Here is a 19,892-nt window from a genome sequence, read left to right on the forward strand (position 1 = left end):
TTTATTCACATTGGAGTCCTTATACCATTTACTTCCAGAGGAGACTTGATAGCACTAGACAACTATTCAAGCTGACATTTTGAGCAGCAGAGGCCTCCAGTGTTCTTGGCCTCAAAATTTTAAAGCATAGGACATACACAAGGCAGCCAAAATGGCCTGTGGATTTAATTGTTTTGCGATATTATTTTCTGCTGCAAATATGATTCAATTGTCTCAGTGATTTCATCTATCCCTTGATGTCAGAAGTGCTTTGAAATTTTTTAATCTACTTGTTTGTCTCTGCCTCAAATATATTGTACTGCCATCTAATAAGATCATTGATGGCGCAAGCCAAAGGTAGGAACCTTTCTGGTAAATCTGTGCAGTGGCTTTTGGAATATAGCTGTGTTAGCCCAGTCCAAACCCTATGTCTCTGAGCAGAGGAAGAATTTTGCAAAATACCTGTAGCTGCCTTTGCAGTTTTACAATAGGTAAAGATCTATAACTGTATGCTAAATTAAGTGCAGAGCACAACATCCCACAGGGAAGGTGGAATGAGGAACAAAGCTATAGTTTTTCCACCTTCAGGGGCTTGTGGTTGAGGAAGGTTCCTTCATGCCACTTGACCTGTATGCAGCAGATACAACGAAGATTGCATTAGACAACAAGAGGAAGCATACCCAATAATAACATCCACTATTTCTTTTATAAATAAGGAAGACCTGCTTTCCTCAGCACGATTTCCAGCAAGTGCTGCAGACCATGACACAAAATCTCTATTCTGCAAATTCTTAAACCATCTTCTGAAATGAAAGATGGAGATTTTCCTCTAACAAATCTCTCCTAGAAGGTAGAGTCTTTAACTAAATCTTCCTTGGTTTTTTTTTTTTTTTTTTTTTTTTTGTTTGGGCATTTTGGGAGTATGTTTTTTTTTAAAAATGAAACAAAACAAACCCAGAACTGTAGAACCTTAGCTATATCTAACCAACCACCTGCATTCATATCAGTTCTATAGGTCTTTTCTCCAAAAGACTGGAATACACCATGAATTCTGACCTGTTGTAGCTGAGTATACTCTCTCAGGACAGTATACTATCCCAGAGAGTTTCTGGGAAGCAGTAACTAAAAATACACACAAAACAACCCTGAAGACAACAGGAGATTCTCCATATAAAGTTCTTGCACAGTGTCAAGTCTGCATTTCACACTTTGAAAGGGGTAAAGAGTAAGGGAAATAATAAATGTTAACTAGGGTCTATTAACAGAAGGCAGTACTGTGACCACCAAATCTTACTTCCTGGATAACTTAGACCAGTAATCAAGACATTTCAGAAACTCACAAGCATAGAAGTGCTTACACCTAGGATTTTATTCCCAAATTATCTGGAGACAAACCAGCAAGCATTAAAGGAACATTTAGCCTAGAAGTGATTATACAGTAACTGGAGTTGCTTTCACATTTCTTGCTGCCACTACTTTACAGATGACAAGGCATCTTTAGAGCTGAGGATCATAAGGAGTAGAGCATAGGAATGCGCATGCTCTCTTTTTGTACAGAAGCACTCTAGGGCACAGGGTGCCAATTGCATCTTGATCAGAGGTTTTCTAATGAAAATATTTCGTTTGTCGGAAGCTGTTGACACATGAAGACCAAAATTTTTCATAGAACACTATTGGGCACAAAGCAAATTGGATCAAGAAAAACAGAATTTTCAATTAACAAACCCCACATAGACAGGATGTGGGGCACAGAGAATTAAAATAACAGCAGAAAAGTCCAGTGCTTAAGGCTTTTAGGTAGCATAAGCAAGTTTCAGGTTCCCCTTTTACTCATCAAAAAGTGAACATATCCACAGAAGTCACTTTAATGCCAGTGCACCACATGGCTGGGCTTGCTAGAAGGCTTACTGGTGGGCTGCTCTTGGTTTCTCCTACTGCACATCTTTTATTCTGCTTAAACAGCTAATGTCCATTGGGCCTTGGTGTGAAGTGCTCCTACAGTTGAGTTACAGCAGAATGCTCATTTACCGTAGACATTGAATACAATGAGGAATAAACCTTCTCCAATGCATATCTCTTTATATAAAACAGCACTGTATTAAAAAGGTTTTTTAAAAAAATATCAGAGAAACCAACAGTACAGTTGATCTTGACATTTACCCTAGACAGAGCAGACTCAGCTTCAAGTCTTTATTCTTGATCTCTTGTTCTTCCTCCTCCTTCCTCTTCTCTCCCCCCACACTTTTTTTTTTTTAAACAAAACCTAACACAAAAAAAATACATAATAGTAATGGATTTATTTTTATTCCAGCGTGGAACTTCTGCCTCCCCCCAGTTAAACCAAGCAGTAAATTGTTCTTGTTGCCAAGCCTTGCTTTCTGTAGTTTTGTTTGGGTAGAGCAAAACTGCACTTGCTCCATATGATCCAAGTTCCTGTGTAATAGCCACAAAAAAAAAAGCTTTTGACAGAAATTCTAATATAGGAATCAAAAAATCTAAGTGTAGAAAGTTTTACTGTTACAGTTTCTGCTGCAAACTGAGTTTTGCATATACACTCCAAGTCCAGGTGCGTGCTCATTCAGTTCTATAACTAATTGATTTGAGACTTCTAGAAAATCTTCTCTTCCAATAATTTCTGTTAGTAGCGCAGGGTAAGAAAATTTGCAAGTATGATTTAGAACAAATAAAAAAGAAAACAGCAAGCCACACACTAAAAAAAAAAAGCCAAAATAACCACCAATCACAAAAGCCTTAAAAAAACTCCACAAGAAGAAAAAAAAACCAAAAACTTCAGCCATGTTCATATCTAATTCACCTTTTGAATAAATAAAATTAAATTATTTAGAACTGGGATTTCAAGGCAACAACTTCCATATTGGAAATCGTGTGCATTCAAGCAAAAGGAATTTGTTTCTCCTTAGATGTTTATCTTTTTCCAAAGGATAGATTTGTAAAAAGGGCAGCTGTAATGGCTGTTAGATTGATTGCGTGCCTTTAACCAATTCCTCTCTAACTCCGGAGGTTTAATTGTGACTGTGTGATTTATGTCTTCTTACAGTGCATAACTGACAGCTTCATGATCATCTGCAGGGTCAAGGAGGAACCTCATCTCTTTGCTTATTGTAAGACAAACCCTAAATGGTCTAAAGGTCTCATTTTAATAGGGGAGCCAACTTTTCGTAGGCAGTAATTGAAGGAGGGGAAGTCACATGACTTCTTAAGGCTGTTGAATAGTTCAACATAACACTTTATGGGAAAAAGACTTTGATAAGAAAAATCATGCAGCAACAGACTTGATCATGGTTTTGTTTTCACCAATGTAAGGCAATTCTTTAAATGTAACAATTTGAAAAGCAAGATGAAAATTTTTTCTGCTATTACACTGTGTTATGTTAGATACGGAACACGTGAACATTAACTGAAATACCTGGCTCTGAAAGTAAAGTCCCATAGGACACAGAACACAATGCTGCATAAAAAAGATGCAAAAATTAACCAACATCTTGTGACTAGAGTGCTGTACTGAAAAATTGAGATGCAGCCACAGCTAGTTTTTTGGTCACGTCTCCTGTGAAGGGTAAGTCTGTTGAACACAAATTCAACAAAGCATGAATGTCTATGCCCAAAGTTTACCCAATTTGCAAGGCATCCAAGTTGCTATAGGGATACAGTGACTGTTGTGCTTGTGCTAGAACATGGCGCTTCAGAAGTAGTTCAACAGCACTGATTTGTCATACAGAAAGTTGCTGGCATCCAAAGATGTGCATGTGTCCCCTTCTCTCAAGCTTCTGCTTCTATTGTTCTTGACCTTATCTACCTTCAAATTAAAGACTTGTCTTAGTTATGATCTCCAAAGTTGTGACAAGCTAGAAAGAAATGAACCCATAAAAGCAGCATGTTTTAAGGCTATGAGACATTTGACAGAAACACATTTGAAACAGCTCTCCAAGTGATGCAGGCATGCTGGGACAGGCAGAAAAGAAGATGCCTTGCCTAATAATATGGCAGTACCTAGGAATGGCATAGAGAACACCAATCACACAGAAGTGTGGTGACAGAGGAAGCCTAGCCCACTGCAACACTCTACAGAGGGGTTAAGCATGACATTTAATTATCTGGCTTAGAAAAATAATAAATCAGATGCCTCCAAGGCTGTTAATGCACAGTGACTTCAGTTAATTTAATCCAGGCTGCTGCCCTGCCTTGGCCCCATGCCAGCCTGTTTATTCCTTATTCCTCTAGTAGTGCTTGTGCCATCTTACAGCAAAACACAGAAGATATTGAGCAGAACATTCAATGTCAGTCTTGTTGCTGAATTCATTTTCAGAGGGATCAATCCAATGATCTTGTTCACCAGACAGATAATATAGCTGACTCAAAGGAGGATCTGTGGCTAGGGATAGGGAAAACCCATCCCCTGTATTGATAGGCCCCAGGGATGCAGGTTTAAAGTGAATGTGAAACCACACACTGCAAGGGAAAAACAAAGGAAGCTTTTTATAACACGGTGGTCTGGAAGACTCTTCCTGCACAGCTTTTGTTTTCAAGGGCTAAGATTTCTGCCTTGTGCAAGATGATCACAGATTTGCAGTCAGAGATGATCAGGGTAGACATGAAGATAGCAGATAATGTCCAAAAGAAGGCAGCACCTGGACCGTTTGCTTATTTGTATCATGCCAGAGAGAACAAGACTTTCGTTGCCTTGAAGGAGAGCGTTGAAGCCCAACCATCGGGTTTACTGGCAAGGATATAAGACATCCTTTGAGCACAGATATTTTGACTTGTTCCTCAAGTAAGCAGACAAGTCTGAAAGTGTCTGACTATTCAGAGGCTGAGTGAGCTGTGTGGGTCTGCTGGGGGTTACTGTATTTGAAGGATTATGCGGTGCTGAGAGACCAACTGAATCTACTCTCACAACTTTTGTAGACCTGTTCATTTTTCTCCAAGTTATACAGTTGTTCTGCAGCCTGGGTTGTTGATGTCAGCATGCCACATACATTCAGCTTTGAATTTTTCCTGACAATATTTTTATGCACCTGTGAGCTAGCAGCATATACAAGCACTAAGAAACAATGATGAAAGAGGCTCTCATTGCTACCATAAGAATGGATGAAATCATGGCCACCAAGGCAAATTTGAGTGGCCAAAGCACTTGAATCTGAGAAACAGTTTCCAAATATATAAAATGTAAATAGAAAATAAAAAAGGTAGTGTTTTTTTTTCTTTTGTAAGAGGACAGGAAGGAATGACATTAACTTGCTGGGAAGGGCACTTAAGTATTGACTCAAAGACAGTGAAGCACGGGAACAGACATTGAGGAATCTTCTTTTAGAATGGGTTAGACAGTTCTGTCATGGACTAGTTCAACTATCTGGAAGTAAAAGCAAAGAAGAGGATTTATAGGATTCTAAGGTAAAACAAAACAAAACAAAGGAACAAAAAACCCTCAGAACACCCACAGGTTATGCTAATCAGAATAAAAGATTGATATTTTTTTCTACTATATTAATATCTTCTACAAAAAAAAAAAGCAAGATGCTTTTGTGATGTTTGTTATGGGAATGGTGCTACTCTATTTCTACACATTTCCCTTCTGGCTCAAAAAAAACTTTCCTGAAATTAGCACAATACAGACCCAACACTACAGATATTCTTATTTCACAGGAATCAACTGCCACATCTAAAGCCACACGGTTAAATACTTGGACACAGATGAAGAAAAAGATGAGATAAACCTTTCTATTCTTTTAACCAATGCATGAGTTTTTGGTTTTTTTTGAAAAATAACAATATTGAGAGTAGACATTCACCTCAAAGTAGATGGAGTATTATTGCAAGTTAAGCAAAAAATATTGATGCAGATAATGTTTTCCAGATGTGCAAACAAATGCAAAAGATGTTATCTTCTAAAGAATTCACAAGGCTATGGATAGGCTGAGTAACTTCTGTAGATTTTTGAGAACAAGGCTTAACATGGCTGAGATTAAAACAGATATGATGTATTTTTGGGAATGTATCTTTGTTGTGCTAGGACATTGCAATGGATATTTATTTTCAACAGTTAGAGTTTAGAAACTGTAACCCACACATGATGTCAAAATGCAAATTAGGCTCTCTGAATGTCAAAAATCAAGGGTAAAAAGTCTAACTCTACAGAGCAAAAAGAATTTCAAATAATTCCATTTTTTTAAAGTGAGGAGCAGCCATTAATTAATATTGAGATTAATTGATAGTGGGATGAGCTCTCTGTGTCTTCAACTTTCCTAAATATTCAAAATCCACTCAATTTACATGAGAAGTTGAATAAAGAAGACAAAGTAGCTTTATTACAACTTTCTTTGAGAGTTGACTGTGCTTTGTTAAACGCAGAGACACTACAGGCAGCCCACTAATTCACAGAATAATGCTGCCATGGTCAGGCATACCAGGAGCTCTATTGTTCTGATAAACACCAGGTGAGACCCAAACAATATTATTAAACATTTATCTTCTATACCACTTCTTTTTAAAAATAGTTATCCAATTGAATATGAAGTCTTTTCGGTTTTATGTAAGTTCTGGAGATTCAAAATCAGTGTTTACTGTGGACAGAATTTGTTGGTGCAAAAGTACTTCTAAATGAAGTGTTAAAAAGTATACTTGGCTGTACTGAAATGATTTTAATTGTGAAAATATATATGATATTTCAAATTGCATGTGGTTATTTTTATTTCAGTTCCATTGGCTCACAGACTGGTAAACTCATACTGCTTGCTAAAATATGAAATTATCAAAAATTATAATTGGTGATATAAAGTATAAATAAAAATTAATATTTTCATATATTCATATATGAAATAGGTATTAATACATTTACCAATACAATTGTTATAAACCTTCCTGACTATTTTCTTTCAGATTGTGGAATAACTGAACCTTGAACAGCAGAAGCTTATACAGTACTAATATTAAGAAATGCCAGCACATCCCCTTCTATAGTAAGCAACTGCTTGTGAGTAAAATGCATAGTGCTGTGTTTGGATAAAAGGAAGTAAAGGCTTTTGATTTATTCTTTCCAGTACTCTGAATTGCTATCACCATTCAAAAGGAGCATGTTGTACTATATTATTATGTCAGCAATAATTACAATAATTTGCATTTGTATGATATCTTTCTTGCTGAAGGATCCAGAAGTGCCTGTAATTTACATGCACTCTGCAGACTTCTTTTCTGTGCTTCCAGGCATGACAAAAAGGACAATAAATATCAACAATTATAAGAATATAATTGTATAGAAACAAGTAAATTTTGGCACAGGACTACAGTCCAACATTGGATTCCATAGGTGTTAGAAATACATTCCCATGTTGCATTAGCAATGACTCACTCTCTAAGTTAAGCTTGGTTATTTTCAGAGAAAAACATCTGAAAATTAAAGTTAGGGAGTCCTCATGCTTTATCCAGTCAAAGAACTGTAATGAACAACTGGGGATAAAGTGGAAGAGTAACTTACTTGGGTTTCACTGCTGGTTTGGAAATGGAAGAACATCTTATTTCTACTGTCCTAGAACTGAAAGTAATCAGCGAATTCTGGAAATCAGATAAGAAAGAACAAATAATTGGCTATGTGTTCTATCTTCTATGAAGGAATACTTGAAAGAGAAATAAACAGCATGGAAAATCAGATTGTTTAAAAGTCACAAGCATAATTTATGATGATGTGAATGTAACTGTAAAATTGCACACTGTTCTGAATGCCCTATGTGGATCAGTGTTTAATATTTTAAAAAGTTACAGTTAAATCATGGAAAAGGAGAGCATTTCTATAATAAAGGGCATTAGTGTGAAGAGCAAGCAGTTCTTTAGTTTGATAGTGAACACAGTACTCTGAAGAAAAGATTGAACTAGGATTTAAATGAAGCAAAATTTTTCCCCAAAACTATGGCTATTTCATCTGAAGATGCCCCTCCAAAAAAACCCCAAACAACCAACCATCTCTCATTAAGAGAAAAGTACATTCATAGTATGTTAGGTAAACCAGTCTCTGCTGAAAAATTACCAGAACTTTTTGAAGTCAGAGGAAAAATTATCAAAGCAATTATACCAATTATAATGTCGCTGCCGCAGTTGTCCATTTACATTAGGTTCAAATACACTCAACTTGGATTGAGTAATGTCATAGTCCTCCAATATTTCAATTAATTTGCAAAAATGGAAAACTTGCGTTTCTCTACCATAAGCTGAACTCTTAAGCTAGATGCCTATAATATGCATAGAGCTAAGGCAGCTACAGCAAATCTACAAACCCATATATAACAATACACTTTTTTGGTTAATCTTAACTGAGTTAATAGATGACATAGTAAAATCATGCTCAGAAAGAGCCCCTTGAGCTAACAGTAATACTAATCCTGGAGCACACAATAACATGTGTTGCCTGAGGAAAGAGAGTAAGCGGTCTTGTTTTCCACTCCTTTCTACTTACATTACAGTAGATCAGAAGTGATCCCAATCCTGAAACACAGAACAAAATCCTGACTAATTTTGGGAATACCTAGATTTGCGTTTCCATCCTTTTTCTATAATATGTCAAATTAAAAGCTTGCAGCCACTGCCACTGGACCACAGGTCCTAGTAAATTCTGATCTGAACTCATGTTTATCTCTCTGCTTTGAGGATCAAATCCTCTGGAAATGTGTAATTATCCTGATAGTTGGAAAGGAAATAAAATCATGTCTCCGTTATTATCAACAGAAGAGGAAATTGCTGGGGGGCTGTCCACAATTAGTTTGATTTTCCTTTCATCCAGAGATACTCTTGATTGCCCTAGTGCATGAACTATATTTAATCATGTTTTCTTCACACATTTACAAGCTAATAATTTTAGAAATACCTCATTCACTTGTGAGACTCATAGCATCTAGTCCATGATGATTGTTGGGCTTCCAAGAAGAAAGGCATACAGCACCTTATCTGACTGTCAGTAGCCTGAGGTTTCTTTATTCCTTGTTTGGGAAGTAATTGCAAAATCACAATTTAAATGCTCAATTCCAATTCCTATTCCATTCAAAGAATTTCACTCTTCCTCAGCTAAAAAATACATGCTGCTCACTCCAGTGGCTCAGTGCTCTCACCTGCAGTGGAGAAGCCAGAGCAGGACATAGCAGACATAGCCACTGCTCTGCGGGTTCCAGAACAGGGCACTTCAAATTACAGTATTAGCATAAAATTGGAAATGAGGTACCCTGGAAGCAGCTTGTTTTACACTACACAGTGACAATTATAGCTACTTCAAAGATAGGGGTAGGTCTTGATGTCACCTGCTGTTGTCAGTAAACGTCTAAGTCGTTGCCAACCAAAAATCCTTGTTGCTGTGCACAAGCGAGCTTCACACAGCTCTTTAAGAAACAGAGCTGGCATTAATGTATATTGCTGTTTTGGTACTTATGCAAAAATGGCAACAGCTGACTAGAGAAGTAGTACTGAAATCCTGGTTTGGAAGACAGAAGAAAGAACACATTTCTGAAGTGCTCAAAACAGGTGCATTTTGTAAAGCCTTAAGTGTTTTCACATTTTCCTTTGTGCAAATGTAGCTGAAAATGCTTTGAAGGTTTTTTTTCCTTTTAAATATCTTGAAAGAAATTTTCAAAAACAGGTATAGTGATCATTCTTAATGTTTACAATGCACATTAAAAATATAAGATGATATTCCCCTACAAATGCTCATAACATCAATGTACTTTCACGGGCAATTCTGCTTAAAATTGATATTTCTGTTCAATTATATTAAAAGTAATGTGGTGTTTTACACTTTGAGTCATCACTTCATATTTGTCTAATTTATGTTGTCTATCTGTAGTGTATAGTTATTCATTCAGGCTGGATGGCTTAATTTAAAACTTATTTTCAGTTGAACACAATTTTAACCTACTTATTCATGTCAATAATCAAAAGAAGATGATTATATTAAAAAAGCAACTAGCCTAACAGCCCCATAAAATGTTCCCAATTTATGAACACAGCAACAACCTCAATTCAGCAATTTCAAAGTTAAGAAACTTGAAACCCTAGTTTTCTTTTAATAAGAATGAAGCATGAATCTGGCTTTCAAACAATTGGTTTTGAAGTCCACCAAAATTGACAACTCTTATAAACTGCAGAGTGTTAAGGCTTAAGGAATATGCACTGGCATAGTCTTTTGTACATGTATTTTAACTTCTCTTATATACACGTACACGTATAAAGAGAAAACTTCAGATACATTTGTGTAAGAGGACTAGCAGTAGCACAACACTGAGTTCTGACTCTTCTGCAGGACTCAACTCTCTATATCAAGGAGTTTGGTGTATTGCCACTGGTGTTTAGCTAACGTATGTTTGTAGAAGCACTAAGTTAGTATTGCGGTATTGGAAACATGCAAATTTGCAAAGACTGTTTATGTACTTAACCTGTGTATTTTACTAGTCAGATGTATTTTTGAAAGCCTTCTTGTACATATTTGTATAAAATTACACAATTTTTCATTTCTGTTGACACAGTGGAATAGGTAACCTATTTACAGTGTAGTCCAATTATATTAAATTCAATCTAGTTTAATCTCGGAAAAGTTCATTGTATACTCTGCATATCCAAACTATGGGTATGAGAACACGAAAATACTAATTTTATAGGTCGGGTTCTGTCCAGCTGACATGTAAGTACTCTTTTGAAACAAACAACAGAAAGGGATACAGCCACCAATAAAGGAGGTAAGACAGCTGTAAGCATCCTTACCATCATAACTGGCAGAAAGTAGTTTAGAATTTAATGAGCATCTGCCAAGAGTAAAGTCTTATTTGTAATTTTAAAACCAGATACAGTAAAGACTCTTCTCAGTACATGGAGCCTGAGAAAGTAAATCATAATTTATGTTTGTCAAATGAATATACTGATTTTACCTAATTGGAAAAGAATAACAATTTCTGTTAGTGGAATAAATGCTTCAAGATTTGCACAGAAAAGCAAACTCAGGACATGCCTGAGTGATGTTTTATAATCTAAAGATACTTCTCTTCTTCTGATTATTAAACTTCTCTTGCTTTTTGCTATGCTAAGCTTTGTCCCATCCAGAAGATCTAGTGTACCAGTTCCAAGCTTGCCTCATCACCTTCTGTATATCTCTGCAGCTTTCTATGCCCAGAACCCCAGTATCTCACTGCTCGTAAGTGTTCCTCACTCCTCTCCTGCTTTGCTGGAGAGGGTACACCTAAACTACATGACCAGTGGTCTTCCAGCCAGTTCAGATGTCAACGTATAATAAACTTAATTGAGAAATTAGAAATTTGGATCCATAAGGGGTTTTAAATGTTCCCTATATACAAGCACTTTAAGGCAAAGATTGATACAGGTGCAAGAGTTGCCTTAGAATTCGGAAGAAAATGATAACTAGGATTATTTTTATTTGAATCTTTAGCAAAAATGAAGTTTTACGTTCAAGGAAATTATGAAGCAGAAAAAACAAATGAAAAAATAATTACATCAGGTGTGAAGTCCCAGACTTGATTTCTAACACACCTCAGAGCTTATCTGCATCTCATCAATTACTACAAGCTATGTAAAGTTGTTAGTTCTTCCTTTGTCTTGCTAGTAGATATGCCATGATTGCTCACTTTTCACACTCACCCACTTACTTTACTGAAAAACTCCTAAGACATCTGTATGTCACATGAGCTATCCTAATTCAGGGGAGTTTGTCAGTCACACATATATAAGGTCACCTATCTGGTACTCGACACAAACTGAAGCAGGTGTCATACTGTAGAGTATTCTCACTTTCCCATATATATATATATATATATTCATCACATCCATCTTTTACTTTTTGTCCTACACTTAGCTTGTGTGGTCTTCTAGGCTGGGACCAGTTCTTTTTTTTTTTTTTTTTTCTCCTGTATTAGAATTCATCTAATGTGGCCTTTCTACATACCAATATCTCGTGTTATCACTTTTAGAGATAAAATGTCTCAAAAACAAGCAGCTTTCAGAAAGTGAAGCTACTTAGGCGAGAATGAACCACAGTCACAAACCTGACTAATTTAAGTCACAAACCTGACTAATTTAATTCAAGCCACAACAGCACTACAGCAAACCAAGCAAGCCCCCCACCTTGGTTTCCAGTGCTTTCATAATTCTTGAAAACACTCATGCAATAATTCCTGGGCTTTTCTTGGAAAGGGAGAGAAGGAGGAAAGGTCTTTTGCAAGACAAGCTTAAATGCTTTGTTCGCTCCAGATGAAACATTCAGATAAACATGAATATTTTTGGTTTTATTGAAGAGTGTCATTTTGGAGCAAGGTGTTTTTGTGGAACAGGACTCTGTGTCCACAGAAAATTCACTTGTCTACTGAAAAATCAAATCATGTTGTAGCAGCTTGGTCAACATGGCTCTATTTCAACAAGCCATAATTTTTTCTTTCTTAATGGGAGTTTTTGCTGCCTGAAGGAAGCCTCATCACTAAGGAAAGTGTATGCATAGATAACAGAAGCCCCAAGTAAGTCAGGTTTAACAAGTCAAAACAGAATAAAATACCATCCACCATCTTCCCTCTTATTGTTGGTTTCTAAATCTACTCCAGACTACTGGAAGTAATTTACTCCAGTTTACCGTAAAAGAACAGATTATCAATGACATTTTATCAGATACACGTGGACTAGTGACTCTCTAATTGAGCTAAATCAGCATGCAGATCCTGAGGGAAGGACCATGAAAAGGAGTTTCTTGTGATCTCCGATTTCTGTGGCATCTGTTTGACCCTATTAGGCTGAATGATTTGTGTGTAAGTGCATTGAATGACTTATGTCTGAACACTGGTGAAACAGTTGGACGAAGCCCTTTCATCCAGCCCATTAGCTCTTGCAACACACTGAACAGGAGCGTGCACCTCACAATAAGCAACTCGCATGTTTATGGGATCAACAATCCACTGAATATTCCAGAAATGTATGCCACAAGAGTCTTGCTAATTAACGTCAGCTTGATTTGAAATTTCACAGAGTCTTTAGAGAAATAACAAAATACCTATTTATTGTCTGGAAGAAAGGAATAAATTAATACCAGTCACTAACACTGTGCAGGTACAAATTACACACAGTCAGGTTACTGAAGGAGCCCTGAATCAATATAGTATCACTTCTGTGATTCCCAAATAATGGATTATGTTTATTTATAAACTACAACTTTTACAAACTACAACTTTAATCTAAAATTCAAGCCAAGCACACTGCATATGGAATTGCAATAGATTATGAAAAAAATCTGTCAGCAGTACTTAAAATTCTGCCAACAGTCAAGAGAAAAAAGTAAGACCAGCAAGCATAGAAGTTACTACAGGCCTGTTTAAAGAACAATGGTAGCTCTAGAAGAATTTTTAAGAGACAGAGAAGGAAAAAGGATTACGTATGGAAAAGTGTTTTAAGAGAAGGCAAATGAAAACAGAAGGCTAACTTATTGTTCTCATTCATAGGAAATCCAAGGCAGACCCAAGAATGGAAGCTAAACTTCTTTTTCCTTCAGGCTTTTGCTCTAATGAGATATCACTTCTTAAAACATACATTGTCTTATGAATCGCACCAATTTTTACTGTCCAATAGAAGTGGTTTATAAACTGAAACACCTTGAGAGGTAGCATGCTCTTATGATTTCCCATAAGTTTCAGTATATTGCATTTAAATGTACAATAATCATTACATTGTAAAATAGTAGAGACTTCAGCTTACCGTAGTTAATGGAACCCACACCACATTCCACACTAAAATTCTTGTATCTACCTATACTATTATAGTTCACTGAACACTGTTTCCCATTAGTTACAATATTACTAAACCAACTGTTCTTGTTGAAAGTTTCCAGCCTCAATTTTTGCCTCAGATGGATTTTTTAGTTAAACAAAAAGGAAGATGTAAGGTTTTAGCCAAAACAGTCCAATCAGCACTAAAAACTAGAGCAGAAGAAAATGAGATTACTCGTTCTTTTTAAGAACAGTTTACTTACCTTTCTTCCAAGGAAGAGAGAATATTCTTACATTTGGGATCAGCAAGTAACACTGCAAAAGAAGAGCTATTTACATTGGTCTTCTATTTTTCCTCTGAAAACTCACCAAATGTGGCCAGGTTATAGTAATTGGAAAATTCACAGTTAATACAAGCTCAAAAGAGATTTGTTTCATTTAACCAAATTAGCTTCTTAAAAGCTCTCTATGCACAAGATATATTCCAGGTACAGGCACACAAATGCACTGCAGCTGATGGACTAAGCTTTATTCATCTCACCTGAAAGCTCTGGATATTTGACAATCACTTTTTGCACCTCAGAGCCTAATTTGAATGCTGAGTTAAACCTGATATAAATAGAGAGTATTAAAATGGAGACAAAGGCAGTGATCTGGGCTAAAAACAACAACAACACCTGGATATTAGGATGTCAATTTAGAAAATAATCAGACCGGGTAATGGCTTTGTAAAGAGAAACTGAGACAGAGACGAGTGGGAATAATTATTATGGGAAAAAATGAAATGAGTTGAAGATGGATGAAGGAAAGTAGGGGTTTACTAGGTAAATAAAATATGACACAGTAATAATTCCCATGTATGGCTATTCATGTTCTGTAATTATTAATTCAAACTGTAACAGGTGCAGATCATAGAATGATAGAATAGTTTGGGTTGGAAGGGACCTTAAAAATCCTCTAGTTCCAATCCCTGTGCCATGGGCAGGGGCACAGCCCACTAGACCAGGCTGCACAAATAAAATCCTTTAGAATGAGTAAGGAACTGCAAAGTCTAGTTAAAAAGAAAACAACAAAATTTTGAATTGTTTACACCACCAGAATGTTATTTTAAGGGATATGTCTGTAAATACTTGGCTATTAAGAGCTATTAAAGCTACAGGACAAATTGAAATGTGAGTGCATATCCCAGCTACAAATAAACGTAAGCTATAAATCATCCAGTACTAATTCTTGGAAGGAAGACAGCCTGGAATAGCCTTGCAAGTGGAAGAGATAGGATAAAAAGCAATGTATATTTAACATGAAGATTTGATAACTGGAGATTGGCAAGTAGTTCTGAAAGTTGTACTATTTTCTTGGAGAGAAAAAAAAAATATGAGGCATACCATAATCTACAAGAATAATACTCAAAAGTAGTAGAAGAGGAACGAGTAGACACGGAGTGGTTAGTGACTTTGTCTAGCTGATACGGCAGAGAGTCAGTTATGTGCTGCTAATTAGAGTTTGAAAAGGGTTATTTACTTTATGAAGCCAGAGAATGGTGATAGGAATCAGTGAAGAGCAAGGTGGACCATCATAGCCTCTGGAGACAGGACTGTGGCATGCAGCAATGGAAGGCTTTTTAAGAAGGCACTCTGACAAGAGAAAGTCTGGATTTCTGTGCTGGATTATGATGGCCATAGCTGAGCGTCTCCCTCCAGAATTAAAACATGAAGGCTAAAGTAGAAGGAAAAATAAGATAGTAATTGCATGTGATGCTAGAGAAGCATACGACACCTGTGGATTTCTAGGGGAAAGGCAAGAGAGTCTAACTCGGACTCAGGACAAGTCTGAAAAGCAGTGAAACAGCAACAGTAGTACCTGACATACTCAATAGAAAATGGTTCTTACTAATGCTCTTAAAATTCTAACTCTAGCACTGAATTTAGTGGGAGAAAATATATTAAGTGCTATAAGTATATATTAAAGTATAAATCTTCCAAATATCTCAGAAGTCAAGCATTCCTTTGTTCAGATAAAGGTGGATTTTTTTAATTGTTCTGTAAACAAACAGCATCCTCTAGAGATGGTAATATTTTTTGTTGATAAAATTCATTAATAAACACGGTTTAATCATTCCAGTTCCATTTTTCTCATTATACATCTAGACTTACTCCACTGCATGAGCAAATATTGTGTGTATCTTCATGTAAGTGTGCATATATACAGACGTATATATATATGTAATATATATACACATTTGTTTTACCACTAAGAACTGGAAATTACTCCAATTTTAAACAAATTAAATAGGCTTTGTTCCAGAACTATGATAGGAAATAGCTTAACTGGAGCAGCTATTCATTTAGATAGCTTTATCTGCTGAATGGATGGAGGAAACGGGAGTAGTTAGTGAGTGAGTAAAAACCTAGAGGATATCTCAGTTTAATTCTTTTCATCTTTCAAAATAGTCACATTCAGACCTGTTGAATGAAATCAAAAGCAGGCAGCACCTCACCATGTTTTAGTCCTTTGTGCTATGTGTCATTTATTAATACTGAAGAGGTGAAAATGGAGTTGCTATTTTACAGTAAAAAAACCCCACAGGCTTGTCTTCCCTATCAAGAACTTCAAATCTAGTCTGGGCAAACAGGATCGATATTTCACTTACAGAAGGACCCCATCAATTAGGAGACTGGCAATGCAGAACAGACCAGACTTCTGATGCAGACTTTGAAGAGAGAGCTAGTGTTGTTGCACAAGAAGTGGGAGAAAATACGAAACTGCAAAACAGCATGGGAAAAGCAATGAACAGAGGACAGGGCGTAGAAGGCAGGAATAACAGAGACGCAGGCAAAGAAATAACCATGATGAATCTTCAGGATGGGGACAAGGAATTCCTGTTTAATGAAAGAACATAGATGTAACCAGTGTAGGGCTGCAAGAGAGCTGTGGAAAGGTGTCAATGGGAATAGACTGGTGAAATGTAAGTCTTCTGCCAAATGTACTTGGCAGGAAAAGACTGAGATTTACATATATGTGTTTCTTTTTTAAATTACTAGCACTGTTGGTTCAAAACCCAGTCTAACCTACAGGAAACACTAAACACTTTGCCTTGAGTGAACAAACAGAGCTCAGAAGTTCTGCATGTGTACCTACAATTTTATTTACAGGCAAGGTTCACAGCATTGATTTGGGAAAGGATGTCTACGGATCAACTGTATGTTTGTGCAAACATGAAGAAAAACTTTCCCTCATTTCAGCTGTCATCTGTTGCCCCAGAAATCTTGCTAGCTAGCTGGGTGGCCTTGTCCAAAGTCAGTCATTCTTTCCATGGCCCTTGATACTGCCTTCCTTCTCTCCTGCCCTTCTTTCAAGGTTTGATGACAGGTGTTAGCAGAATTCCTTATGTGGTCATGAATTCCCATCTGCATCTCTTCACAACATTGCTCTCTGATCCAGATTTGAGCTGCTAGATGGCACTGACTCTTGATGTCATTTCTCAAACGTGGTTTCACCAGTCTGCTACTCTTGTGCTTCACTGGTTCTGTCCTAGTGCAATGCCACCTACTCCAGCTATTGTTTCTACTGGATGATGGGTATTGCCAGTGTAAAGGTGTGTTGACTGTTGCATTTTTAAGCACGCCAAGAAGCAATATACAGGTTTATTGCATGACTAAAGTGCACCCAGTGCAACACATCCTGCCTGTGGTTGCCTTTTGGGTTCAGGCGTTTATCAGGAGGCAGTGACCTAGAATGCCTCAAATGATGCATCTTCTCTGTTGTTTATTTTCACTACACTGGACTACTCTAGGTGGCTGCTCTGGTCCCAAAAAAAAAGATGCAAATAGCTTCTCGAGTATATTCTCTGAGGGAATTTACTCTGAGTCTTTCTCAGCAAGAGTTGTGAAGGGAATCATTTGATCATTTGTTCCTTCTTTGTTTTATTTTTTTGGAAGCCTTTCTCAGATGAAATTTCTGTATCAAAGATTGTTTTTCTTCTGGTAGAGGCAGGCTGTCTTGTAACAAAAATTAAAGTCTGGGCTGCAGAATATTTTTTTTAAAAACATTAGAAATTAAAAACAAACAAACAAACATAATGTCATGTGCCTCACTGTCAGCAGAAGTAAAAGTTCCACAGTCTCAGAGTTATGATTTGGCCATCGGATTCATGTACATGATGAGATCCAGAAGGAAAAAAACCCAAACTTTTATTAATCCCAACAAATCCTAGAGTACTGTACTAATCCAGTACCAAGGGCTGAACTCTCAAATGACTGTTGAGTCAGAAATGAGGAGAAAGATCATCATGACTGTTCAAGCATGCCTGTACTCTGACAAGAACTGTTTTCTGTCTTTGCTGCATAAGCTTTTTATATTTATTTTAGTCAGGCAAAGAGAACTGTGATGGTTTACATCCTGTCTAATTAGGAACCTCTTTCTGCAGGTACAGCAAATACTTAGACTCTGCAGGGCCTGAAAGCCTCTGTTCTTTCTTATCTTTAGATTTTTAATCATTAGCAATCAACATCAGTAAGTCATTAGCAATCCAGTCAATATTCACAGTCATTTTTTGCCAAGTGTTATGTTTAGATTAGATGATATCTTGAGGGTTTTTTTCAGATAAACAGTTTTTTTATTCAGATAATTGTGCCCCATAACCTACCCCAGCTCTTCAGCAATATGCACAAGGGCTTTAGAAGAGTGTATTCAATAGATCTTCATGGATCCTGCACGAAAATTGGCTAGAGAGACATATAGCAGGCATAAGAACTTTGGATCTGATTAAAACTCCTGTGGGTGGCCAATATTTTAAGGAAAGCTAAGTCTAAATCCAGGGACTGAATAAAATCAGGCTTTAGGGAATTTCAGATTTGGCCATTGCTGTGTTTCTCAGAATCCAACGGATTCTGAGATTTGCTTGAGTTCTTCCCTTTTGCTCTAGAAAGATTTCTCAACATTTGAACACCAGATACAAATTTAACCAGAAGAAGCATAGGCAAAGAGAACCCGCAGGTGTAGATACAGAGACCTCCAGTGTGAAAGCTGAATTTACAATCTGTAATGCTGAATGGTTGCTTAATAAACAGGTTATGGAAGGGATCAGACAGAGGCAGCCCAGAACTAGTCTGACTATTGGCAAGTTCACAGCACTCTAAATGTTAAGTCAAAGGAAACACAACAATGTTATCTAAAACACACAAAGGGCATGAACTGATACGGATAATGGCAAATAGACTATATAAATAATCTTAAGAAGATGTTATTTAAAGCCAACACTTCTACACAGCCAATCAAAAGTGACATAGGCTGTTGTTTGCCATTCTCTTTCAACTAAACTATAATGGAAACTACTTATTTCCCCAATCCTTCCTCTAACACCAATGGCAAAGGTTTCCCCAGGGCGAAGTAGTTTACAAATTATGTTGGTAGTCACAGAGTAGTCCCCATTGCTTAGCTGGACCCACACATTTGAGTGCTAACAAGCACTGCCAGCCCCACATGTACAGCAAGAAAAAATGAAATTGCAACTTGAAGCAAGTTGTCCAGTACTTTCATTCCAGGCTGCTGGAAGGAGCAGTTGTTCCCATTTTGTCATGAGGTTTACTTCAGTGCTCTGCCTTTCTTAAGCACATTGAAAAACAGTATTCTGACACAAACAACTTATTTCTCCTCACTCTTTTCTTCTTGCCATTAGAGAGAATTCTTAATGTTTCCCTCCATCACTTCTCCCCAGGGAGAAATGTATACATTGTAGGAGCCAGATAGAGTTTGGATTCCACTATGTTAGATACTATGAATGAAAAAGAAAGAGGGAGAGATATTATTGTTTCAAAGACTTTGGAGAATTCTATAATTTTCTCCACATTCATAGCAAGAGAAGAGATTTAACCCTTTGCTACTTCTTCTGGAAAACAGACAACAAAGCAAGACAAACTGTTCCCCAGTTTTCCCTGTCTTTTACATCTTTCCTACAAAACTTGGCTCTCCAAGGTCCAGGTCACCTTCGCATAAGACATAAACCCATAATGAATGTTTCATAGGTAACTCTCTGTACTATTGACTGGACAAAAATGGATGTGCAAGTCTGAACAGAGAAGGCAAGGCATCCAGTTAATTGGAAAGAGTTCTTATTTGAAGTCTGATATAGAAGCCTTGATCTGCTCATTGTCATTCATCTTCTAGAAC

Source organism: Cuculus canorus, chromosome 1, assembly GCF_017976375.1.
Source record: "Cuculus canorus isolate bCucCan1 chromosome 1, bCucCan1.pri, whole genome shotgun sequence".
Classification (NCBI taxonomy): domain Eukaryota; kingdom Metazoa; phylum Chordata; class Aves; order Cuculiformes; family Cuculidae; genus Cuculus; species Cuculus canorus.